The sequence below is a fragment of the Dipodomys merriami genome, unplaced genomic scaffold (genome assembly GCF_024711535.1).
Source record: "Dipodomys merriami isolate MVZ:Mamm:240054 unplaced genomic scaffold, mDipMer1.0.p SCAF_980, whole genome shotgun sequence".
Classification (NCBI taxonomy): Eukaryota; Metazoa; Chordata; class Mammalia; order Rodentia; family Heteromyidae; genus Dipodomys; species Dipodomys merriami.
This window is the reverse complement of record NW_027206602.1, coordinates 249037-274294: the sequence shown is the minus strand read 5'-3', so window position 1 is coordinate 274294 and position 25258 is coordinate 249037. Positions and strand designations below refer to the sequence as shown.

The 25258-nt window shown below is 44.2% G+C and overlaps 1 protein-coding gene and 1 pseudogene across 29 annotated transcripts in view; both read left to right on the top strand.

The window, feature by feature from the left end:
* LOC138822088 (PC4 and SFRS1-interacting protein-like) overlaps window positions 1-25258 on the top strand; it is a 242520-nt gene that overhangs the window by 25983 nt on the left and 191279 nt on the right. For 13 of the 29 annotated variants that reach the window (XR_011370324.1, XR_011370325.1, XR_011370326.1 and 10 more), the window contains 3 exons: window positions 14352-14446; window positions 19978-20161; window positions 21111-21250. The exons of 8 other annotated variants lie outside the window; for them this stretch is intronic. The gene's annotated coding sequence lies outside the window, so the exon portion shown is untranslated. Of the gene's footprint in view, window positions 1-7980; window positions 8330-14351; window positions 14447-19977; window positions 20162-21110; window positions 21251-25258 lie in introns of those variants that run through there. 8 more of the 29 variants (XR_011370334.1, XR_011370335.1, XR_011370336.1 and 5 more) reach the window with 3 other exon arrangements.
* LOC138822087 (heterogeneous nuclear ribonucleoprotein A3-like) lies at window positions 21257-24853 on the top strand (annotated as a pseudogene).

Here is a 25258-nt window from a genome sequence, read left to right as displayed (position 1 = left end):
TCTCAGTGCCTTCAAACACCATTGAAACAGGGATTTAGGGACTAGGCTCCCAACACATTTAACTATAGCAGGGAGAAATGGTGGTGTTCATTCATGGGGAGACAGGGTGAGGGAAGGGAGGGAGTGAGACACACTGAAATACACGGAGTGAGTTGGGGAGATAGGGTAAGGGCGATAACAGTGCTTCTGACCTGAGCCTCTACCACATGGGGGTAAGGTGCCCTTGGGTGAGAGGGAGAGGAATGCTTGTGATGTGATACCTGTTGTTTGTTTACCCTGTGTTTACTGTCTCTGTAGATCAGCTGTTTGCCCTGTGCTATCTTCTTCCTCCTCTTGCCTTCTGTAATGAAGTAGTACTTTTGCTCATTTCAGATGAGCATGTCTGATATCAGTGATGGTGGGAAATAAACTTATGAGAAGACCAATTAAAAATTGGAACAAGAGGGGCTGGGAAGGTGGCTCAGTGGTAGAGCGCTTGCCTTGCATGCCTGAAGCCCTGGGTTCGATTCCTCACTAACACATAAGCAAAAAGAAAAAAGCCGGAAGTGGCGCTGTGGCTCAGGTGTTAGAGCACTAGCTTGAGCGGAAGAGGTGAGGGACAGCGCCCAGACCCAGAGTTCAGGCCCCACAATGTGCAAAAATAAATTAAATAAAGGACTTCCTTTTGTTTCAGCAGTGGAGGAACTGGAAATAAAAGGCTGTTTGTAGAAGAAACAGCCCTCTTGTTGTTTTTAACCATTTTTACTGAAAATAGGTAGTGGAGTAGGTCTTCTGAGGAGCTTAAAAGAAAACAAGAAAGCAGAGAATAAGTGTTTCAGAAGCCATGGTGGTGAAATGCAGAAAGGAAGCATGCCATACACTTAACCTAACGATTTAGTTGGCATTTTGTATTTGGGAGAAAGAAAGGCAGGAGATGGGGAGGGGGTAATCCCAGTTACAAGAAGGCAGAGGAGAGACAGAAGAAAGGGGGTGATTGGCTCAGTGTAATGGCTGAAGGCCCAGGAAGGCAGTTCATTGATAAGTCCAGAACAAAGGCTGCTGTGGTACTGGCAAAGCCTTGCCTTTTCCTTTTCCCCTCCCTCCCTCCCTCCCTCCCTCCTTCCCTCCCTCCCTCCCTCCCTCCCTCCCTCCCTCCCTCCCTCTCTCCCTCTCTCTCTCCCTTCCTCTCTCCTTCCTTCCCTCCTTCCCTCCTTTCCTCCCTTCCTTCCTTCCTTCCTTTCTTGAACTCAGGCCCTGGGCACTGTCCCTGAGCTTCTTTTCCTCAAGGCTAGCACTCTACCACTTGAGCCACAGCACCACTTCCCATTTTTCCTGTGTTTGTGGTGCTAAGAAATCAAACCCAGGGCTTCCTGGATAATAGGCAAGCACTCTACCACTGAGCCACATTCCCAGCCCTTTTTCTTTTCTTTTTTTTTTCTTTCTGATTTCTATTCTAATTTCAGCACATCATGATTCCCCCCCCCCCCCCCCGTGAAATTCACAGGTAAGTACTGACGCAAGTCTGTAACCATAGGGAGATGAGGGGATCTTGCATTAAAAAGCTAGTAAGACTCCATATCAACCATTTCTTCGGCCTGGTGGCAGATGCTGGCAATATGAAGCCCAAGTAAGAGGATTGTGGCTCACGCTGGTCTAAACCCTATCTTGAAAGTAAACCAAGGCAGAAAAGGGGTTTGGGGCATGACTCAAGTAGAAGAGAACTTTCCTCACTAGCACGAGTTCGACCCCCAGTACCACTAAGCGGGGAAACGTCTTGTCTGGTTAAGGCCTTTGTCCATGGGAGCACTCAGCTTTAGTCAGTAAGAAAGTTTGCATCACCACTGAGTGCTCAGCAAATGTTGGCTGACTAGCACCTGCCCTTGGTTGTGTAAAACCTGTTTAATGTGGTGCTGTGGCTCAAGCGGTAGAGTGCTCGACTTGAGCTGAGGAGCTCAGGGACAGTGAGTGCCAAGGCCCATGACCAACTGAAAAACAACAGTGAACAAACCTTCTGTCTATGTCCTGTGTACTTTGCCTTCTCTAGTCTTTCTTTCCCCAGCAAAATCATTCTGTTCACCAGTTGTTTTGAAAGTGGTCACTCTGATTATATAAGTATATAATTATATAATGAATGTCTGCTAAATGTGTCTTGCTCTATCACGATTGCCTTCAGATGACTAAATTAGTCCCTGAGCTCTATAAGTTAAAGTTCTTGTGCCAGATATGGTAGTGAGCTGTCATCACCGACATGAGCACCTGTAATCTCTGCTACAGGAAGGCAGAGGTGAGAAGATTCTACTGTGATGTCCTCACAGTCCAGCCAGGCCTGAGCCTCTACCAGACCCAAAATTGACCAAAGCAAAAAGGGCTGTAGGTCAAGTGGTAGAGCTCGAGTGTAATACCCTGAATTCAACACTCCAGAACCACCAACAGCACCACTCAAACAAAAATGCTACTTTTTCCTTTTTTGTGGGACAGACTATTTATTTAAAATACATAGGGTGCCTTTGGTGGCTTTCATGTTCACACCTGCCAATTCAGCACAAGCTATATTTCTAACGTAAGACCAGCTTACTGACCAGAATCAAGCATCAGAAGATACTAGTGTTTTGTTTTTAATTTTTTTGTTTGTTTTTGTTTTGTCTGTCGGTTGTGGGGCTTGAACTCTGGGCCTGGGCGTGGTTCCTCACCTCTTCAACTCAAGGTGAGCACTCTACCACTGGAGCCACAGAGCCACTTCTGGTTTTCTGATTGGTTTATTGGAGATAAGAGTCACGGATTTCTTTGACTGGGCTGGCTTTGAACTATGATCCTTAGATCTCAGCCTCCCAGTAGCTAGGATTACAGGGGTGAGCCACCAGCACCCAGCAGGAGGCTGAGATCTTGAGGATCAAGTTCAAAGCCAGCCTGGGCAGGAAAGTCTGTGGGACTCTTATCTAGAATAAACCACTCAGAAAACCCGAAGTGGAGCTGTGGCTCAAGTGGTAGAGTGCTTGCCTTGAGCTGAAGAGCTGAGGGACAGCTCCCAGGTCCAGAGTTCAAACCCTACAACTGATTTTAAAAAAAAAAGAAAAAAGAGGTAATATGCAGAGGGGTTCTAGTCACATAAGCCAGGTAAAGAGTACATTTCTTTTTGGACAGTGTCACCCTTTCCTGCACTTTCTCAGTTTTGCCTTCCCATAACTACCCACAGGTTATATAGTTCATTTTCAACAGTGTCTACTGAGTATCACTGTTGCATTTATTCACCCTCTGTCCCTCTATTTCTGTGCCCTGCTTTACTCTCCCAAAGGCAGATGAAGTAACAAGACAAAAAGAAAACAAAAAGAAAAACAAATCTTTTGTTTCCATTTCCTGGAGTTCATTTTGATAAGTGTTATGTGATCAGCTACATATTGATGTGCCTGTGTCTTCATCTACTAGAGTCCTGTATAGTTTATCATGTCCCCCCATGTATTTTAGGTCTAGCTTCCTCATGTGGTAGAAGACATGCACCATTTGTTTCTCTGAACTTGGCTTACCTCAGTTAACATGATTTGTTCTAGAGCCATGCATTTCCTGCGATATTCTTATGCCTGTGTAAATTTCCATTGTGTATAGGTACCTCTTATTTTGATCCATTCAGCTATTTGTAGGGCATCTGGGTGGTTTCTGTAGCTTGGATATTGTGAGTCATGCAGGAGTGAACCTGAATGTGCAGGTATCTGTATGGTATCCTTGCTGGTGAGGGTCGGGTAGGTGGCCAGTGGTTATGGCTGAGTGGTAGGGAGGGTCTGACCTCCAGACTGCAGTCCAGAATAGTTACACTACTTTCTGTTCCCACCGACAGTGCAGTAGGGTTCCCTTTTCCCCACATTCCCCCAGCATTTGTTGTTCGAAATCACAATGCTGACCAGTCCACCATGGGTGAGATGGAATCTCAGAGTTGTTTTGATTTGCATTTCCTTTATGGCCAGGGCTGATGAGCATTTCCTCCTGTGTTTGTTTACCATTCTTACCTCTTCAGAGAAGGTCTCTCCTTAGCTTCTTAGACCATTAGTAATTGGTTTATTAGCTTTGGATGGGGTTTATTCCTTGTATATTTTCAATATTAGGCCTTTGTCAGATGAATTGTGTTAAAAAGATACTGGTTTTGAGGGAATAATTTCTCCCAGGGCTGATGAAATAGTTCGCCCCCCCAACAAAGCATCTCTCCCCCAGGATAAGGTTGGATAAACACTGCCAAGTTGTTTTGTTTTTATCTCGGGATCTTTTTGGCAGTGTAGATAGCATGCATCATATCTGGATTCTAATAATTCTTTTTTTCTTTTTTGTGTGCCAGTACTGGGGCTTGAACTCAGGGCCTTGCATGCTTGCTTGCCTGCTTTTGCTCAAGAATGGCACTGTACTACTTGAGCTATTCCTCTGCCTTAGGCTTTTTGCTGGCCAATTGGAAATGAGAATCTCACAGACTTTTCTGCACAGGCTAGCTTCAAGCTGAGATCCTCAGATCTTAGCCTCCTGAGAAGCTAGGATTACAGGTGTGAGCCATCATTGCCTGGTTTCATGTTTTTTTTCCTTTGGGTGCTGGTTGTGGGGTTTGAATATACTGTCCCTAAGCTTTTCCACTTGAGGTTAGTGCTCTACCATGAAAGCCACAGCTCGTTTGTTTTTCTTTGAGTTTGAGATATGAGTCTCGTGGACTTTCCTGCTTGTTCTGGCTTGGCTTTGAACTGCCACCCTCAGATCTCAGCGTACTGAGTAGCTAGGATTCCAAGTTTGAGCCACCAACACCTGACATTAATATTAACATTTTCAATACTATCTGTGTTATTAGTTAGCATTCTGTCTCAGACCTGAGATAAACTTAAAAAAGAGGAAATATTTGTTTTTGCTTTTGAGTTCAGTTTATAGTCATGTGGCCTTGTTGCTTTGGGCCTGTAGTGTAACAGTCCATCATGGCAGGACTATCTACCTACCCAGCAGAGGGTGAGAGAGAGAGAAGAAAGTACTGGAGTCCTGCCCATCTACCTTCCTTCTCACTAGCCTTCCTCCTTAAAGCCTCCACTGTCTTCCACTATTGCAGTGCGGGGGGGAAGGGGGGGCTAGGCCTTGAACACACTGCAGATTCAAACTATAGCACCGTTTTCTTTTTTCTTTTGTCGGTCGTGGGCTTGAACTCTGGGCTTGGGCGCTGTCCCTGCGTTCTTCAGCTCAAGGAGAGCGCTCTAATGCTTGAGACACAGCACCACTTCCGGTTTTCTGGAGATTAATTGGAGATAAGAGTCTCATGGGGCTGGGAAGGTGGCTCAGTGGTAGAGTGCTTGCCTTGCATGTCTGAGGCCCTGGGTTCCATTCCTCAGCACCACATAAGCAAAAAGCCAAAAGCCAGAAGTGGCGCTGTGGCTCAAGTAGTAGAGCGCTAGCCTTCAGCTGAAGAGCTGAGGGACATCGCCCAGGTCCAGAGTTCAGGCCCCTCGACCGGACCCCCCCCCCCCAAAAAAAAAAAGAGTCTCATGGACTTTTCTGCTTGGGCTGGCTTTGAACCGTGATCCTCAGATCTCAGCTTCCTCAGAAGCTAGGATTATAGGCATGAGCCACCGGAGTCCGGCTATAGCACCATTTTCTTAGTTAGAATCAGATCCTGGTGATTCCTAGTTCACATTACTGTTCCATATCTCTTCTCTTGGTTGGAGTTCAGGCATTCCTGAGAATCTCCAGTCACACACATCTTTTCAGAATGGTTGCTACTAATGTCCAGTTTGTTTGCTTGGTGAACATCTGTGACCAATTGTTCTGTGAAGGGACTTGGTCAGTACCAGAATTTAAGCACAGGATTTTTTAAAAAAGTATTTATTTATGTATTTTTGGGCTGGTCTTAGGGCTTGAACTCAGGACCTGGGCGTGGTCCCTGAGCCTCTTTGTGCTCAAGGCTGGTGCTCTACCACTTGAGCCACAGCGATGCTTCGGGCTTTTGCTGAGTAGTTTATTGGAGACGAGAGTCTCATTGACTTTCTTGCCTCTGGCCGACTTCAGACTGAGGTCTGAGGATCTCAGCCTCCTGGATAGGTAGGATGACAGGTGTGTGAGCCAGTGGCACCTAGCTAAGCATAGGATTTTATTAGTTTAAAACATGGTTTGTCTGGGTGCTGGTGGCTCTTGCCTATAATCCTTAGCTACTCAGGAGACTGAGATCTGAGGATCGCAGTGTGACACCAGTTTGGAAAGAAAAGTTCATGAGATTTATTAACCATCAAAAACGACTGGAAGTGGTGCCGTGGTTCAAGTGGTAGAGTGCTAGTCTTAAGCAAAAAAGTTGGGGACAGTGCCCAGACTTTTGAATTTAAGCCCCAGGACCTGCACATAACAAATGCAAACAAAAACACTTTTAATATTTCATTCTTGGAGGTGACTTGTGTGTCACTAAGTGCCTTTCTGTTGTCAGCCTGTGTCCACTGGCGGCTCCTTGTTCACCACCACAGTGGCATTCTGACAGAACCAACATTGCAGTGTCCTTCCGTTGAATTGCCAGCCTTACCTTGCCTTTCTTTTCTTTTCCCTCCCTCGCTCCCTCCCTCCCTCCCTTCCTTCCTTCCCTTTCTTCCTTCCCTTTCTTCCTCCTTCCTTCCTTTCCTCCCTCCCTCCTTCCCTACCTTCCTTCCTTCCTTGCCCTCCCTCCCTCCTTTCTTTCTTCCTTTCTTTCTTCCTTTCTTTCTTTCTTTCTTTCTTTCTTTCTTTCTTTCTTTCTTTCTTTCTTTCTTTCTTTCTTTCTTTCTTTCTTTCTTTCTTTCTTCCCCTCTCTCCCTCCCTCCCTCTCTCCCTCCCTCCCTCCCTCCCTCCCTCCCCAGAGCTGAGGACTGAACTCAGGGCCTTACATTTGCCAGGCAAGTGTTCTTCCACTGAGCCGAATCCTATCCCAACCTTTCATTCTTGATCAGCATTGTGTAAGAATAGGTTCTCTTTTTATCCTTCACATACACACAGTGTGTGTGTGTGTGTGCATGCGTATGTGTGTGTGCACGTGCGTGCCAGGCACTGTAGGTGCCTTTCCACAGTTGTGGGAAGCACGTCTGATTGCGTATGTTTTCATTCTTACACAAGAGTCTGGGACATGAACAGCTGAGGTTCAGTTGGGTGTGAACAGCTGTCTGTACAACACTACACGATTACATCTCACTGTATACACTGAGAGGACTTTTATCTCCAGTGTAATTCTTTGTTATCACTGCCACCCCAATCTAGCCTTTTCCTTGTTTACACTTATCTAGCTGTTTTTAGACGGAATTAAAACTCAACCTAAATTTTCTTGTCTTTTTTTTTTTTCTTTACCTACAAGTAGGTGCCAAGCTATTGACTGTGCTTCTGAAATGCTTCCCTTTCATCTCTCATTGCCTGTTCCACTGTCATCCCTCCAGTAGTAACCAACCTATCACTTCTCACAACTGGACTGGGGCTCTCTCTTCACCTTCCTGCCGTCCCTCACAATGTCCTGTGCATACCAAACGTAGATGCAGATGCAGACCAAACATAGATAAATGTTTTGGGTTTGGTCAGCCTTTTTTTATTTTGCTTTGTTTGTTTGGTCATTTGTGGGGCTTGAACTCAGGGCTTGGGTGCTGTCTCTGAGGTGGTTCCCCACCCTACCCCCCCCCCAAAGGTAGCACTCTACTGCTTTGAGCCACAGCTCCACTTCCAGTGTTTGAGTGGTTAGTGGGAGATAAGTCATAGGAAGTTTTCTGCCCAGGCTGGCTTTGAACCATGACCCTCAGATCTCAGCCTCCTGAGTAGCTTGAGCCCCTGACACCCAGCCCCAATCTTTGTTTTAAAAGTTAAAAATTTGAGAGGATGACTCTGGGAATGTGGCTCAGTGGTAGAGAGCTTGCCTAGCATGCTTGAAGCCCTGAGTTCAACTCCTCAGTACCACATACACAGAAAAAGCCAGAAGTGGCGCTGTGGTTCAAGTGGTAGAGCGCTAGCCTTGAGCAAAAGAAGCTCAGGGACAGCACCCAGGCCCTGAGTTCAAGCCCCAGGACTGGCTAAACAGATAAATAATCTTAGAGCATCTACCTACTATGGGTGCTACCTCCCAGAACTGCAGGAAAAAAATGAAAATGTGTTTCTGAGCAACAAGCACCAACAATAAAACAAAAAGGCAAATGACTCCAGGAAGCTGTGCCATTTTTACCTCCTGTCTTAGGTGTGGAACCCAGGAAAGTCATCAGCCCCGATGGGAGACCTTTGCCGGCTGGTGAAGGCTGGTGAAGGCAGACATCTGACTGGACCCGCACAGAGCATGTGTGTCCTGGCTAGGATCTGCCTTTCCGTCTGTGTAGCCATGCTTGTCCAGCTTAGTGCCTCCCACCCCAGCCTGGTAGGCACCACACTCCCTGCTTTTTCAGTCATTGGGCATTGTTTGTGTCATGGTATTTTGTGTGTGTGTGTGTGTGTGTGTGTGTGTGTGTGTGTGTGTGTGTGTGTGTGTGGAAGATTAGGCAATTTTGAATACTTTTTTTAAACAGCCTTTGGAGCCACTATTCCTAATTTAAACATTTGCAGAAAAGTCATTCTAGTTTCACACATTTATTGTGTAATTAACATTTTTCCAGTTGATGATTTTGAGTTATAGTCAACACTGAGGGAAGGAGCTGTTTGGTTTCCACAGCATTGTAGCCGGTGACATAGCTGAGTCTGGTCACTGCATACAAAGGAGCAGAACAGACCTGCTAGCCTTTGGGGGCTGCGCAGATAAAGGTTTGCCCACGTAGCTGCTTTCAGGCCCCTCGGCAGTGCAGTTGCTCTGGCTGATTTATACATTCCTGCTAAATTGGCATGCCACAATCCTTTGGGGTTAAATTAACGTGTACCAAGTTAGAAAGCATCAGCTGCCAGTCTGGGTGCCTTCTGGAGGCTAGTGTGCCTTTACTCCCATGTCCTGAGCCGGCACTCTAGGCAGTCTCTGTGGCCAGCAGCTGCCAGAGTCCCTCAGGGGCCCGCTGCCCTGCCTTTGTGCATGAGGGGTTCTGGTCCCACACGGGGCTTTCATCTAGATGTACATTGTAGTCGGTCCTGGGCAAATCAGGAAGATTTGCAACTCCAAAAGCAAATACAACCAACATGACTTTATTCCTTAGCCTCTCCTTCCCCCCTCCCTCCCTCCTCTAAATAAACTCAAAGGAATTATTGTGACTAAATGGCAGCAATATAAATCTGTATATTGATTCTTGGAAGTTGAAGAAAAGAAACAAATTGGTAAAAGGTTAAAGAAAACTTACACAGGGAATAGGTACGCATTACAAAAGGAAAGTGTCTGGAGTGTTATTTAAGAAAAGCTACAGTCGAGTGACTGGCTATATTAAGGAAATTTCATGTTCCGTATGTCATTAGACTGTCCTTGGTCTGGAATCTGGCTGTAAGGCGGGCAGGATTTTTTAAAGTGAGCGGTTGTTCATCCTTAGCGGGCATGTTTTCTAACCGCTGTCTTCTTCCCCTTCCCCCAGAGGTAGTCTGGGTGCCCCTTGCTCAGTCGTGTGTGTGTGTGTGTGTGTGTGTGTGTGTGTGTGTGTGTGTGTGTGTGTGTGTGTGTGTGTGTGTGTGTGTGTGTGTGTGTGTGTGTGTGTGTACATGTGCACACGTTAAGCAGGCTTTTCCCTAATGAGCTGTGGCACCAGCTGCAAGAGAGGCAAATCCTGTTACTCTCCGCAGCTCCTCTGAAGCCACAGAGCTGTGGTAGGAATGGAGTCTCCTTTTACCCCTTTCTGCTGTTTTCTTTCCCCGTCCTCTGCTGTCCCTGAGCATCTTGGCAAAGTTCAGATTTCTGTGCTCACAGTTCAATGCGCACAGTGAAAGAATACAAAAGGCCCAAGGAGAGAAAGTGAGAAGAGGAAATAAAAAAAGCTTGGGGTGGATGTCTTTAGGAGGAGGGTCCCTTGTGCCTTAGTCTAAGACTTAAGCTCTGGGTTGAAACCTTAAGTAGTAAAGCTTTGAATAACCTGGATCGCTGGACTCTCTTTGGAGACAGTTTTATCCGTACTTAAAGCAGTGGGTTATGTATGAAGAGAATTCAAATTCCTTATATCAAAAAACAGGATACTGGTATCTCCTCAGTCTTTGCTCTCTTTCCATAGAGGAAGATGAGATAAATATAATATTACTTTGTGCAGCATTTGTTTTGTGTATCACGGGTGGTATTTACCTCCCTTCTTTGTCCATACCACCCCTTGGAGACCACATACTTCGTGTGAGTAACACACAGCATCTTGCTGTGAAAAGTATTTTTTAATTATGGTAACAATTTTAAAACATTTATATCATTGCTACAATTAAAAGTTAACCCATTAGTCGGGTGCTGGTGGCTCACACCTGTAACACTAACTACTCAGGAGGCTGAGATTTGCGGATCACAGTTCAAAGCCAGCCCGGGCAGAAAAATCCCTATAATTTTTTTTTTTTGCCAGTCCTGGAGCTTGAACTCAGGGCCTGGGTGCTGTCCCTGAGGGCCTGGGTAATGTCCCTGAGCTTCTTTTGTTCAAGACTGGTGCTATACCACTTGAGCCACACCTCTGCTGCTGGATCTTTCTGTGTATGTGGTACTGAGGAATCAAACACAGGACTTCGTGCATGCTAGGCGAGCACTCTACCACTAAGCCACATTCACAGCCCCCTATGAGATTCTTATCGCTAGTGAACCACTCAAAAACCAGAAAGTGGAGCTGTTGCTTAAAGTGGTAGAGCAAAAGCCAAAAGAAAAAAGAAAAATCATGAAAATGACTTTTTTCCTGTTAACAAGATTTCATTGTACAGTAATTAATTACCATTAGCCACCAGTGTGTTTCTGTAGTATTATTTTCATTGTTATATTCAGTAGTGTATTTTTATGGTTGTGAAACAAACACATCTCCAGAGCTTTTCATCTTGCACAACTCAAACTACTCTTTAAACAGAGATGGGGAAAGTCTGGCCTGAGGCCCATTGAAGGCCTAGGAAGTCAGTTGGTAAATGAGGGGACAGACAGACAGGAATGTATCTGCTCTGATTGTACTGATAACTTTGTATGGCCCATAATGATGTTATAAAAGGCCATATGACCTTTGGCAGGAAAATATTTCTACACCTTTGCAAAAGTTTCTTTCTCTTTTTTTTGTTGGTCATGGGACTTGAACTCTGGGCATGGGCACTGTCCCTCAGCTCCAGGTGAGCGCTCTACCACTTGAGCCACAGTGCCACTTCCTGTTTTTCTAGTGGTTAAACTGGCGAAAAAAATCTCATGGGCTTTCCTGCCCAGGCGGGCTTTGAACCCTGATCCTCAGATCTCAACCTCCTGAATAGCTAGGATTACAGGTGTGAGCCACCTAGGCCCAGTTTGGTTCTAGTTTTTAATGATAACTTAAAAAAATTGTTGTTACAAGGGTGACCGGTCACAATTACATAAGTCAGATAATGAGTACAGTACATCTCTTTTTGGACAATGTCACTCCTAATGATTTAACCATCTTCTTAACTCAGGTCTGGCATTTGTGCATCCATGCCTGCATGCCTCTCCCCCATCCTAGTATATTTCCAGGTGGCGTTCTGTTATATTAAACATAGTATTGTAGAATTACGTTTTAAAAGGCAGTCTTGTATTTGAACCTGTTTGTCTACAGACTGTACTGAGTTATTTACCATATTCTAGGACCTATGGTGTGGGGGTAAATGGGAAGCAAGGAAAGGGGCTGGAATATTGTTTGAAAGACAGCATGGGCCTGTTCATTTCTCCTAATCCAACAGTCCGGACTCTGTATCCTTCTATTGTACTTATCCTATAAGAAAGCAAACTTTTCTCCCAGAGAGAAGCCTGAGAAGCCTCTTGTCTCACTTAGTAGTTGACTGAAGATCATTTATGATTTTGTTCCCCCTTCATATTGATTTAGGGAGCCTGGGGGCGAGCTCAGTGGTTGAAGCCTTCTCTACAGGTGCCAGGCCCAGGAGCTGTCCTCAGCCAAAAAAGTTAATGCACATCTTACATTCTACTCCAAATCATGATTATTTTTTAAAAATAAAGTCACCATTAAATGTTTTCCAAGTCTGGTCTCTAAGAGATCACGCATATCCTATGTTAGACTTCTGGCAGTCCTCTCTTGAGCAATGCCCTCCTGGTTCTTGCCTTATGTTCTCAAGTGTGGCTGTTAAAACAACTTAATTTGGTATGTCCTCTGTGTGTGTGTATGTAGACGCACATGCACGAGTGCACGTTTGCCTAGGATTTGAACTCAGAGTCTGGGCATTGTCATTGAGATTTTTTTGCTCAAGGCTAGTGTAGTGCTCTGCCACTTGAGCCATAGCTCCAGTCCTGGCTTTTTGGTGGTTAATTGGAGTCTCATGGACTCCTGTCTGGGGCTGGCTTTGAAGTTCAGTCCTCAGATCTCGGCCTCCTAGGTAGTTAGAATTACTTGGCAGAGCCAGTAATATATTTAGTAATAATATAAACTCTAGGAGACATTACATAGTTCAGTCTAAGCACCTCTAATGAAAAATGAGCATTTTTGGGCTGGGACTTTACATCAGTGGAATAGTACTTGGCGTGTGCAAAGGCCTGGGTCCCATCTCTACTATTCTTCAGAGTTGGAAGCCACACTTAAGAGCAAGCAAGTTGCACTTTTGATGTACTCTGGGAGAGGAGGGACTCATAGGCAGGTGTGTTGCAGGGTACATAGCTACTGTAGTTCAGGCATCGAAATTGGAGGATTGGCAAAGTGAAATTCACCTGGGAAGACCGTAGAGAAAAGTCTTTGTGCCTGGTGCTGGTGGCTCACACCTTTAATCCTAATTACTCAGCAGGCTGAGATCTGAGGATTGTGGTTCAAAGCCAGCCTAGGCAGGAGAGTAGTCCGTAACACTCTTAGCTCCAGTAAACCACTCAGAAAACTGGACGTGGCACTGCGGCTCAAGTGGTAGAACGTTCACCTTGAGCTGAAGAGCTGAGGGACAGCACCCAGGCCCAGAGTTTAAGCCCCACGACCGACCAAAAAAAAAAAAAAGTCTTTGTGTGATGTACAGTTGGCCCAGAAAAGGGATTTCCAGGCCCTAGACTGTACACATGAGTGTTTGCAAACGTAAGCAAAACAAAGGCATCTCACTAAGGCATTACTCTCCAGATGATGTAAGAGCCGTCTTATTCTAGCAATCTCCTCTAGACATGCAGGAGTAGCATCATTAAAGTAAAAGTTGCCAAATTTCTTCCTCCCAGTTCTGTTTAGTTCAAAATACAGTGCTGCAGTTGGTTTATTTTTGAAACCGTTATATAACAAAGAGTACTTGTAATTGATTATAAAGAATTTAATGCTCCTGTATTTTGTTTTGCCACTAAATTAGAAAACTATACAATATGCAAACTAGTTGATTATACAGCTAGCATGGCTTTGCAAAAAAGAAATACGCACCTGTATCACAGCCATGGGGCTGGGATGAGATCTGGAGGATTGCCGTTAGTAAGTAGTCAGCCGGGAACCGTTTCCAAGCTCCGTCTCCAAAATAGACAACAAAAAAGCAGGCTGAGCTGGGCGCCCATGGCTCACACTTGTAACCCTAGCTGCAAAAGGGGCTGAGAGCTGAGGATTGTGCTGCCAAGCCAGCCTGTGCAGGGGAGACCCTAAGACTCAACTCCAGAAAATTACTCAGAAAAAGCTGGAGGTGGTGCTGAGTTTAAGTGACAGAGCGCTAGCTTTGAGCAGATTAAGCTCAGGACAGCTCTCAGTCCCTGAGTTCAAGCCCTAGGATCAACACACACACACACACATGCACACACGCATGCACGCACGTGTGCGCGCGCGCGCACACACACACACACACACACACACACACACACACACACACACACACACACACACACACACACACACACACACACACACACACACACACACACACACACACACACACACACACACACACACACACACTGGGCCTCAAGTGTTAGAATACAGGTCTAGCAGGTGCAAGACCTGAGTTCAGTCCCTGCCCCCCATTACTGTCTTCCCCAACCTCCTCCCTCCCACACACAAACACTGGGGCTCAAGTGTTAGAATACAGGTCTAGCAGGTGCAAGACCCTGAGTTCAGTTCCTGCCCCCCATTACTGTCTTCCTCAACCCTCCCCAAGAACTGTGGGTATGTCTTCCAGAGTGTAGACAAAAGGAATGGGAGGGATGGTAGGGGCAGTAAGAGAAACTCCAGGAAAAACCTGAAAGCTCTCTTTGCTCCTCTTGCAGCAGTAACTGGGGGAAGAGGGAAAATGGCAGCAAGACCTTTGCTTCATTGACCAGCCATTTTCTGTTGTTTGGGCTCTGTGTTTTTGGTGGTAGTGTAGATTTTAAGAAGTCTCAGTATTTAATCTCTCTCTTTCCTCTTCTCTCTCAGGAGTTAGAGGCAGCTCTTCACAGAGATGATGTGGAGTTTATTAGCGATCTGATTGCCTGCTTGCTTCAGGGCTGACATCAGCAAAGGGATATCAAGTGAGTAACTACTAACTGTGCTCTTAGCACATATTTATCGCACAGGGATAGCTAGCCAATCATAGCATCTACCCCTAGTCCATATAAGACAGTATACCCTAATGCATAATATGCAAATGAGCTCCCAGGCTCTGTGTCTGCGCTTTCTTTTTTTTTTTGGCGGGGGTGGGGGGGGTGGGGGGGGGAGGTCCGGTCATGGGGCCTGAACTCTGGGCCTGGGCGCTGTCCCTCAGCTCTTCAGCTCAAGGCTAGCGCTCTACCACTTGAGCCACAGCGCCATTTCCGGCTTTTTTCTTTTTGCTTATGTGGTGCTAAGGAATTGAACCCAGGGCCTCATGCATGCAAAGCAAGCGCTCTACCACTGAGCCACCTTCCCAGCCCCTGCTCATTCTTTACTGTGATGGTTGAGTTTGCTTTTCACAAATCTGTTACCATTTACTCGTAGCTACACCAGCTGCCACTCAAGTGTAGAATTTTTGTCTCTTGTTTGTGCCTATTTCTGATTTTTGTTTGAAATATTGGTGAAATACCGCCTAACAAAACGATAGAGTTTTCTATATTTCTTGCACTTGTGTCTTCTGTTGTCCACATAACCTGGTAGCAGTAGCATAATTTACTTGGTGCCTCTGGGCTCTCTGATGCCGTTATAACTGGCAAATAAATAGCTCTCTAGTGTCTGTGAAGGCACTAGCAAGTAAATTTGATCAATGTTGACAAAACTGTTTTGTGCTGAGATCTGTTTTCTTGGTGGTGGTTGTCTTTGGAGCCTGGGATGGGCTGTGTTGTACAGGCTAGTCTAGAACTCCTGGGTTCAAGGGGTTCTCCTTGAAGTTCTCACCCTTCTGGATAGCTGGACTACAAGTATGTGCCACTGCACCTCACCTTTCCCTTATTTTTGGAAAAGAGCCCTGACATTTGTTAGCCTTCCCTTTTGTAGAGCCCCTGCCTAGCATGCATGAGGCCCTGGGTCTGTTTATTTCCTCTTGCTGCACAAATAAACACTCCCCAAAGTAGAGATGCTGGATTCTGAGGAGGGTCTCATGGTTCTCTGGGCCCTTGTGGACTCTCCGAAGCTCCTTGGCTTTGCTGGGGTGCACGGCCGTGCCAGGCCCATGTCCCCCTGAGAACCAGGAGCAGACTCGCCCCGGCCGATAGACACGACAGGTGAAAAGGTCGAGCAATCAGCACAAGTTGCAAAAGCATTATCAGAGATGTATTTTTATAAGTACAAAAGAAGGAAAACTGAGGGTACATGTAAATGGACAAAATGTACAAAGCAGTTGACAGGCTGCCTCACACAACTCAGGAGCGCTGTTCTGTCTCCTGGGCAGGGAGAGTGTCGGTGTTCACATTGATGGGTGATTGGGGTTATCTGCACTGTGTGGGTCCAGCACTTGCACTTGTAGAGCAGGGGTCTGAGGTTACATGCTTTCAGAGTCGTAGGAGCCAACAGCTCTGGAGCACGCCCAAGTTCTGCTAGTAGTAGAATATTGCCTATCTTCTGTTCCCCAAGGTTGATGATAAGCACCTGGGTTCTTCTGTTCACTCTTGCTGGGGTTTCTTTTTCCATTTTCTTCTCTAGTATACACAGGGGTGTTTTTGTTGTTTTTGTTTTGTCAGTCCTGGGGCTTGAACTCAGGGCCTGGAAACTGTTGCTGAGCTTATTTTGCTCAAGACTAGCACTCTATCACTGAGCCATGATGCCACTTCTAGCTTTTACTGTGTGTGTGGTACTGAGGAATTGAACCCAGGGCTTTATTCATGCTAGGCAAGCACTGTACCACTGAACCACATTCCCAACCCCACTTTCTTTGTTTTGTTTTGCTTTGCTTTCAAAAACAAAATCTAATACTGAAAGTTTGTCCTTTAAACATTATCTCTTTGGAAATTACAGTGCTCCTGCTAAATGTGTTTATTTGAACTTGTGACATCATGCAGTAAAATCACATATCTTCAGCATACAGGCCACTTCTGTGTGTGCGCATGACTGGGTCTGTGTACTGGTTTGGGGGTTTGAACTAAGGCCTGGGTACTGTCCTTTGGCTTTTTTTGCTCAAAGCTGCCTATCATTTGAACCACAGCTCCACGTCTGGCTTTCTGGTGGTTAATTGGAGATAGGAGTCTCATAGACTTTTTCTGCCAGGGATGGCTTTGAACTAGGAGCCTCATGTCTCAGCCTCCTGAGTAGCTAGGATTACAGATGTGAGCCACTGGCACCTGGCAGGCCAATGGATTTGAACAAATGAATGTGCCATGTAGTCATCATTCTGCTCAGAAACATAGAACATTTCCATCTTCCCAGAAAGTTGTCTTTGTAGTTGCTCTCCCATGTAAACTGGTCTGGCTGTCAGCGGCCTCAGTTTTACTAAGATACCTTGTGGTAGTGTTGTAGAATTTATGCTAATGGGACAACACACTGTCAAGTCCAGCTTCTTTCATTCAGTGCAATGTCTGCAGAATTCTTTGGGATTGCTGTTTGTATTAATTTGTTCATTTTGGCCAAGTGAAGGATTAAATTGTATCTAGTGAAAAATAAATTGCAAGCTGTTTATCCTTTCCATGTGTTGCTTTCCATGTGTTTCCATGTGTGTTGCTTTTGAGGTTGTTACGATAAAGCTACTGTGAGTATTTGCATGCAAATGTTGCTGTAAATGTGTTTTCATTTATTTTGAGAATTTCTGAATCTTATGGTAATGGTATGTTTAACGGCAAGAAACTGCCAAACTCTTTTTCCAAAGTGGTTGTGACATTTTATATTTCTACTAGTGAAATAGGAGAAGTCTAGTTGCTTGCTCTATATCTTTACCAACATTTGCTCTTTTAATTTCACCTATTCTCTTGTCTTTAAGGTAGTAACTCACTGTCATTTTAATTTGTATTTTCCCGATGACCAGGAATGTTGGACATCGTTCTTGTTCATTTGTACATCTCTTCTTGGTGAAACATTTACTCACATCTTTTGATTACTTATGTTCCGTTAGGGGTATTTACTAGTTTGTAGATGGAACTGTTTAGATTTTTTATGCAGTCTGGATGTAAGTCCCTTGTTAGACATACAATGTCAAAGTGTAAATATTTGCTCCTAGTGTGTATTTTCCATTTATGTTTTTAAAGAACAAGAGTTTTTATTTAGCTGGGCACTGATGGCTCACACCTGTAATCCAAGCTACTCAGGAGGTTGAGATCTGAAGGTTGTGGTTCAAAGCCAGCTCTGGCAGGAAAGTCCTAAGACTCATCTCTCCAGTTAACTACCAGAAAACCAAAAGAGGCTTTGTGGCTCCAAGTGATAGAGAGCTAGCTTTGAGTGCTAGCCTTGAGTGAAAGACCCCAGGGACAGTGCCCAGTCTCTTGAGTTAAAGCCCCATGACCTCCCTCCCTCCAAAAAAAGTTTCATTTAGTTCAAGTCAATGTAATATATTTTTTCCTATATATTTCACATTTTTTTCTGTGTGCGAAATCAGTGATACTACAAAAGGATCATTTTCACATGCTTTCTTTTAGCGATTTTTCCAGATTTAGCTTCTTATAAGTTGTCTTCTCGCTGCATTTAGGGCTAGCATTTTCTGCCGAGATAAGAAGTCCCAGGATTTTTTTCCTTTGGCTGTCTTGATTTGGAGCCCTACTGTTCCAGATCTTAGCCTTCCTCAGAATTGGGATGACAGGCGTGGAATGCCCAATTCTGTGTTTGTTGGTTGGCTGGCCTCAAACCATGGTCTTCCCAGGTCATCTCAGCCGTGTGATGTAGCTTGGGGCAGCACCTGTGTGATGTCTTGTTGTTAGGTGTTTATAGAACTTCTCTAGGTATTCTTGTCAAATCACCCCATTTATTATTGCAAAATTCCAATTTCAGTATTTTTTGAGTTGGTCCTAAGATTAGCTCACAGCTGGTGCTGTATGCCTTGAGCCATACCTCCATCTAGGATTTTTTTTGCTGTTTTTGTTTTGTTTTGTTTTAGATAAGAATCTCAGGTTGTCTGTTGGGCTGGCTTTGAACCATGATCCTCAGATTTCATCCACAGGCTTAGCTACATTGTAAAGTCCTGTCCAAAACAAAACAAAAGATCTGTTAGCTATTTTGGCCTAGGTTCTGTGATCTTAAAGAAGAAACACTTTCAAGCTGGGTACCTGTAATTCAGGAGTCTGAGATCTGCAGATCAAGCCAGCCTAGGCAAGAACCTATGAAACTCTATATTTCCAATTAACAAGTAAAAGTACCAGAAGTGGAACTGTGGATCAAGTGGTAGAGCCCTAGCTTTGAGCAAAAAAGCTCAAGGACAGCACCCCCAGGTCCTGAGTTCAAGCCTCAGGATTCACATCTACCCACACAAATAAAGGATAGACACTGTCAGTCAGTGGCTGTGGCTCCAGTACTGGGGATGGTGCACTGCTGCGCTCTACCGCAGGCCTCAGATTATCTTATACAACCTCTTCACTTGCTGATTTACAAGAACTCCTGCTAAATATTGTCTCATCAATCATGTGCATGCATTAGTTAAGCCTCACCAATGCTTGAAGCGTGTGGAAGGAGGCGATTCTACTTTTCACTTAGTCTGCATTGTGTATGGTTCTTTGCCTTAGTAAGGAGACTGGATACCTTTTCATGTCCCTGACATGTGCTTCTAAGAGGTCAATAGCTGCCTGTTTTCTATGATATCCCAAACACATTGCAGCTGTTAAATCAGTTGCTTTGCCTAGTCATGAATTCTGCCAGTTCCAGCCAGCTGACCCTTAAAAGTGGCCAGTACCCCAGCCCTCTGCCTCTGTCTGTGGGCTGGCCAATAGAAGGGAAGTGTCGTCTGTCTGAAGCTGGCTGAAGAGCTCTTTGCTGACTTCTATCAAGTGGCTAACCTTGGGTGTTAGAAAGCAGTTGACTCATCCTTGTTTTCATTCTCTTTCTACTGCTCTGTCTTGGTTTCTTTGCTATAAGAAACAGGTAACTTCAAGTAGGTCTTCGTCTCTTTATTCATGCAATACTAACTTACAACCAGTGGTCTTTCCTAATATTTTGAATAGGAAAGTAAAGAGAAAATGGATCTTTAAGAGTATTTGGAGGCTGGGAATGTGGCTCAGTTGTAGAGTGCTTGCCTAGCATGCATTTGAATTCCTGAGTACCACATACACAGAAAAGACCAGAAATGGCACTGTGGCTCAAGTGGTAGAGCACTAGCCTTGAGCAGAAGAATTCAGGGACCATGCCCAGGCCCTGAGTTCAATCCCCAGGCCTGGCATGTACACATGTACGCATGCACGCATGCATGCATAAATAAATAAATAGGATGAGCAAAAGATTAGACAGTTGTCTCCACTTCGTAGTTTGCTGTTGACTTGCGTGTGCTGCTGCCTGTGTTTTAAGAGTTCTCTGTGGGGAGCTCTTAGGACACGTTTATCTTCTTTGGAACTTCATGTAGTTGGTCTAATACATAAAGCAGCCAAGACCGTCAGATCCTCCTTGTTGCCATTGATAAGTTTGTCAGCTCTCAAGCCACAGCTTTGTGTACATTCATGTATTTTTGTCTGGGCCTTATGGATAGGCCTCAGACATTCCACAGCTACCTGGAAGACATTATCAACTACTGCTGGGAGCTTGAGGAGGGGAAACCCAACCCCCTGAGAGAAGCCAGTTTCCAAGACCTGCCTCTTCGTACCCGTGTGGAGATTCTGCACCGCCTCTGTGATTACCGGCTAGATGCAGATGATGTCTTCGATCTACTCAAGGTGCTTCCCTGAAAGCCCTTTCTCTAGCACAGTAAAAACCCAGTAGTTGAGAATGGAGCTTTGAAATCAGAGCCTAGACACTGTCCCTAAGCTTTTTTGCTAAAGGCTAGTGCTCTACCACTTGAGCCACAGTGCTGCTTCTATCTTTTAGTGGTTAGTTAGACGTAAGAGCTCTTGGATCTTTTGGGGGGGGGGGGTGGTAGGAATTTGAACTAGGGCCTGGACATTGTCCCTGAGCCTTTTTTGTTTTGTTTTTGTTTTGCTCAAGGTTAATGCTTTACTACTTGAGCCACAGTTCCACTTCTGGCTTTTTGGTCATGAATTGGAGATAAAAAGGCTCATGGCCTTTCCTGCCTGGGCAGGCTTTGAGTCATGATCCTCAGACCTCAGCCTCCTGAGTAGCTGGGATGACAGACATGAGCCACGGATGCCCGGCTGGCAGGTGTCCGGATCATACAGGATTAGACCTGGTGATGACTTCTAGTCCTTTCTTGGTCATGTCATTTAGAAGTAGTCTTCATTCAGGACTCCAGCCTAGGTCAGGCCCTGGGGTAAATTGGGAGTCTCAGCTGGAGCAGAATGTTGCTGTGGGTTCTGACTGAGCTGCCATAGTGGATTACATGGGACAGAGCCTTAGAACATCTTATCCTACCCACTACCTTTTGTGTACATATAAAGTAAATCTAAGCCAGGTAGTCAGACCATTCATTGGAATTCTCCGTTTTTGGAGGGGTGGGAGCCGTGGTTGGGGTAGGGAACATTTCAAGTATTTCTATATCTTGTTCTTCGAAGAAGGTACCCCCATCCCATTCTGTGTTTTATCTGCCCAGATGGAAAAATGATATCCTGTACTTGGCATTTTGAAACAGGTGATAAGTTCGTGTATTGAAGTTTTCTTCCATTTATTTAGTTCATTGTTTTCCCCAACCCTCCTTCCTTTTCTGCCAAGGGTCTGGATGCAGACAGTCTCCGTGTAGAAGCTCTAGGGGAAGACAATTCAGGGGCACTCTACTGGTATTTCTACGGAACATGAATGTATAAAGAGGATCCAGTACAAGGGAGGTCTAATGGGGAACTCTCCTTGAGCAGGTAAAGTCTTCAGTGTCAAGGCTGTAATAGCTACATGTAAAAATGTCTTTAAAGTTACATGCCTCAGTGCTGGGTTGTGGCTTAAGCCATAGAGCACCACTTTGCAAACCTTACGCCCTAGGCTCAAACCCTGGTACCACACATACATAAAAGAAGAAAGCTCATACAAACAAAGAAAGCTAGAACTTTATTTTCTAATGAGGGGAATTAACTGTATCAGCATTCTTGAAGGGAGAGTAATTTCATATACAAATAAAAAGGAGCAGGGCACCAGTTGCTCACACCTGCTATATTTCCAGACATGTTTAAAATATGTCCCAATCAATCTCACCCCTTATATCAATTTCCTTTCCCCCTTCTCCCCTTCCTACCATCCCAAAACAATTTCAACATGCTTCCTTGTTCAATTTTCATAGCTGCAAGCCATCTCTTTCAATCAAATTTATACCCTTCCAAAATATGTTTCAAAATTATGCACCCTTGGCCTCTTCCTCTCGGTCCCATATTGAACTCGAGTTGGAAGAGGCCAGTCCGGTCTCAAAATGGAGGTAAAACCGCCGCCCGGGTCGCCCCCAGCCTGACTCTGGCTGTCGCTCCTGTCACTGGGGGGAGGAGGGCCATGATCCAAAGGAACCAGAGCAGCTGCGGAAGTTGTTTATTAGTGGTCTGAGCTTCAAAACTACAGATGATAGTTTAAGAGAACATTCTGAGAAATGGGGCACACTCACAGATTGTGTGGTAATGAGAGATCCTCAGACAGAACGTTCCAGGGGCTTCGGTTTTGTGACTTACTCTTGTGTTGAAGAGGTGGATGCAGCCATGTGTGCTAGACCCCACAAGGTTGATGGGCGTGTTGTGGAACCAAAGAGAGAGGTTTCTAGAGAGGATTCTGTGAAGCCAGGAGCCCATCTAACAGTGAAGAAAATTTTTGTTGGTGGTATTAAAGAAGATACAGAAGAATATAATTTGAGAGACTACTTTGAAAAATATGGCAAGATTGAAACCATAGAAGTTATGGAAGACCGGCAGAGTGGAAAAAAGAGAGGATTTGCCTTTGTAACTTTTGATGATCATGATACAGTTGATAAAATTGTTGTTCAGAAATACCACACTATTAATGGGCATAATTGTGAAGTGAAAAAGGCCCTTTCTAAACAAGAGATGCAGTCTTCTGGATCACAAAGAGGTCGTAGAGGTGGATCTGGCAACATTATGGGTCGTGGAGGAAACTTTGGAGGTGGTGGAGATAATTTTGGATGTGATGGAAACTTTGGTGGAAGAGGAGGCTATGATGGTGGAGGTGGTGGCAGCAGAGGTAGCTATGGAGGAGGTGATGGTGGATACAATGGATTTGGAGGTGATGGTGGCAACTATGGTGGCCGTCCTGGTTATAGTAGTAGAGGAGGCTATGGTGGTGGTGGACCAGGTTATGGAAACCAAGGTGGAGGATATGGGGGTGGTGGAGGAGGATATGATGGTTACAATGAAGGAGGAAATTTTGGTGGTGGTAACTATAATGATTTTGGAAATTACAGTGGACAACAGCAATCAAATTATGGACCCATGAAAGGGGACAGTTTTGGTGGAAGAAGCTCTGGCAGTCCATATGGTGGTGGTTATGGATCTGGTGGTGGAAGTGGTGGATATGGTAGTAGAAGGTTTTAAAACAACAGAAAAAAAGGCTACAGTTCTTAGCAGGAGAGAGAGAGCGAGGAGTTGTCAGGAAAGCTGCAGTTTACTTTGAGACAGTCGTCCCAAATGCCTTAGAGGAACTGTAAAAATCTGCCACAGAAGGAACGATGATCCATAGTCAGAAAAGTTACTGCAGCTTAAACAGGAAACCCTTCTTGTTCAGGACTGTCATAGCCACAGTTTGCAAAAAGTGCAGCTATTGATTAATGCAACGTCGTGTCAATTAGATGTATATTCCTGAGGTCTTTTATCTGTTGTAGCTTTGTCTTTGTCTTTTCATTACATCAGCTATATTGCCCTGTGAATTGTGGTAGTGGTACCAGGAATAAAAAATTAAGGAATTTTTAATTTTTCAATATTTGTGTAGTTCAGTTTTTCTACATTTTAGTACAGAAACTTTAACAAAATGCAGTTTTGAAGGTGTTTCCTTGTGAGTTAACAAGTAAAGATCATTGTTAATTACTATTTTGTATGAATTTTGCTAAAGTTAACTGTAAAGAAACACCTACTGACTTGCAGTTTAAGGGGAATCTGTTCTCATTTCCAAACCATGATAAGAATGGGCGCTGACATGTGGAGAGAATAGATACTTGCATGTATGCATTGTGTGTTTTAGATACATAGGATTGGGTATTTAAATTAGCATATTTGTGAATTTAATAGCATTAAGATTACCTTCAAATGAAAAAAAAACCCTCAAAATCCCTATTTGTGCATTTTCCTTCAATGTAATCATGGTTTTAGTGTGTTTTAAGATTTGCAGAATCATAGCTGTGTTTAGAACATCTCCATTCTACATTTACCTTGATCACATTGAGAATGACTGCTACCATAGTTTTGGAGTGTAAAGCATGTCTGCTGCCCTCTATTTAAATTTGTAAAGGGTAGGGGATGTTTTCCCCATCCCTTTAGAAACCATTCTTAATTTTTGATTCAGGACCAATAAGTGTGCAATGTCTGAGCATATTAGTGGATACCTGATTTTATTCTGTTTTTCCTTTGAGACCCCTGAGGCCTATAAATTTTATTACTTTTCTTTCCTTGGTTTAATTTCTCCATGCAAGTTTTCAGAGGAAGAGAATAAAAAGACACTTTATTGTCATATCCTTAAAAAAAAATTATGCACCCTCTACTATACCTTTGTCTCTGAGTCTCTTTTGTAATTTGGTTCAGCAGTATAGTAATGTGTATGCTATTTATTTATGAAAAGCAGTTTGTGATTTATTTATTTATTTATTTATTTATTTATTTATTTATTTATTTATTTATTTATGAAAAGCAGTTTGAGATCTCTGATCAGAATTAAAAAGAAAAGAGGGATAGTGCTTGCCTAGCCGGGCACTGGTAGCTACTCAGGAGGCTGAGATCTGAGGATCACCAATCAAAGCAAGCCCGGACAAGAAAGGCCATGAAACTCTTATCTCCAATAAAACCACCAGAAAACCAGAAGTGGTACAATGGCTCAAATGATACAGTGCTAGCCTTGAGCTGAAGAGTTCAGGGACAGCACCCAGACCTAGAGTTCAAGCCCCACAACTGACAAATAGATGGATAGATAGATACATACATACATACATAGATAGATACATAGATAGATACATAGATAGATACATAGATAGATGGTGCTTGCCAAGCAACTGAGTTTTATTCCCAGCACAACAAAAAAACAAAGCAAACAAAAAGCAAAGCACTTATGTGTGCATATTTTTAAAAGATAAGAACCTATAGCCTTTTTGGTCTAACAGTATGAAAATATAGAATTTTAGAAATTTAGGATATTTTGTTCTTGCCAATATATATAGTTTTCATATAACTAAAAAGGTGATATTTTGTTTTCTGAACAAATGTCCTCCAATTGCATTCACTTTCCTGTAAATGACATGATTTCCTGTAAAGTATACATACATACAGTGCCAATACCATGTTTTTGTTACCATGATTCTTTTTTTTTTTTTTTTTTTTTTTTTGGGTCAGTCATGGGGGGGCCTGGGCGCTGTCCCTGCGCTCTTCAGCTCAAGGCAAGCGCTCTACTGCTTAAGCCACAGTGCCACTTCCGTTTTCGAGTGGTTTTATTGGAGATACGAGTCTCATGGACTTTCCTGCCCAGGCTGGCTTTGAACCATGATACTCAGATCTCAGCCTTCTGAGTAGCTAGGATTACAGGCATGAGCCACCAGCGCCCAGCTTACCCTGGTTCTTCAAGATAATTTGACGTTTGGTATTATGTTTGATGTCTATGTTTGAATACTGTTTGTAGTATCTTTTTTCTGTTGAGATCTAGTTTAATTCCATTTTGGTCTGATAGAATATTTCAAT